A 1,680-nucleotide genomic window follows, 5' to 3' on the forward strand; every position below is an offset into this window, starting at 1 on the left:
TCCTGTCTATTTTACATAGTTCGTTTAGTGTCCAGTTAAGGATGTTGTAGCTGTAGCTTATAACTGGGACAGCTAAAGTGTTGATACCCATTATCTTGTTTTTAGCATTGAGCTCTGTTTTTAGTATTGATCTAACTCGTCTATAGTACTCTTTCTTTATTTTTTCTTTCATTTGTGTATGTTGTATCCTATCTAGTTCATTGACTCCTAAATACTTATATGGTTGGCTTTCGTCTAGTTCTCTTATTTCATTGGCTTTATCTAGTGTTATATTGCTACTTTTAACTAATTTTCCTCTTTTCAGGGTTGCTTTGGCACATTTTTCTAATCCGAATTTCATTTCTATTATTATTATTATTATTATTATTATTATTATTATTAATAATATTATTATTATTTCCATATTCAATATAATATTCATACGTTTCTGTAATTTATTCTGAAAAGTCCCCAATTCGTCGACTTTGTGGCAATAAACGAAATTATTATTATTATTATTATTGTTATTCCGAAAGACTCTCGAATAGTTCTTAATTACCGCTTATTCTTTATTGGAAAGCAAGCAATAACAAACCAACCAAAGGTTTCAGGTAGTGCCTTCTCCTGTGACTCAAGGAGACAATACTCTCCTTAGAATGTGAGCTGTACCCAACAATGCTGTCTTTTGGATCACTTCGAGCCTGACAGCTGCTTCAATATTCTTAATATGTTTTCAAAGCCCTTGGAAACTGCTCCTAATGCCCCACTCACCACCGGTATCACCATTACTTTCCTCATGCCCCATAACTTTCCTCTCTCGTCCCACAGTGGCTGGTATTTCTCAATATTTTCTGTTTCCTTACATTTCAACCTCGAATCGCCTGGTATTGCAACATTTATTATCTTTGCTTCTTTTTCATCTTTGTGGATTGAACACGATATCTGGCCGTCTCGCCTCTATGACTTGGTCGCACTGCATGTTAAAATCCCAGACTATTTTGTAATGTTTGTTTTCCATTACTCCGCCTGGCTTGTGTTCATACCACTGTGCTGCTCTCTCGAGGTTTGCGTTACCGCACAACAGCCAGTGGACTTATCTGGCCACATTGTCGTGTCTTATTTTGTATTCACATTGTGCGAGCTCACAGCATTCACTAACAATATGGCTTATACTTTATCCCTTCTCAGAGCACATCCATCCTACACTGTGGCGAGTCAGTGCTTTTATCAATGCAATATTTGGAGTCGTTTGTTCTGAGAGCTTGTTCTTGAGCGCTGCACACTAATGCCTATGTGGGCTCTTTTAAGTCTCCTTTCTGTAACCATTGCCAGGTTCTATTCCAATCAATCTGATCCTTATTCTTCAAGAACTGTCTGTACATTTTCTTGTCCTGCCAATTTTTCTTCATCTGCTTTCTCTCTGGTCTTTCTTAAATTGTGTTGGATCTACGGCTTCGTTCACTTTTAAGGTTCCCTGCATTTTCACTGCTTCAATCATTTCTTCTTTACCCCCCCCCCCTTGACATACCAAGCCAGGCTAGTCTCCTCTTCTCTGACACAACCTCCACAACATGCCATATGGCCACGGGCATATGACGTAGTGGTTAAGAGTGCGGGCTACCAATCCCAAGATTCCGAGTTCGATTCCAAGCAATGACCTGAATAATAATAATAATAATAATAATAATAATAATAATAATA

The sequence above is a fragment of the Octopus bimaculoides genome, chromosome 3, assembly GCF_001194135.2.
Source record: "Octopus bimaculoides isolate UCB-OBI-ISO-001 chromosome 3, ASM119413v2, whole genome shotgun sequence".
NCBI lineage: Eukaryota > Metazoa > Mollusca > Cephalopoda > Octopoda > Octopodidae > Octopus > Octopus bimaculoides.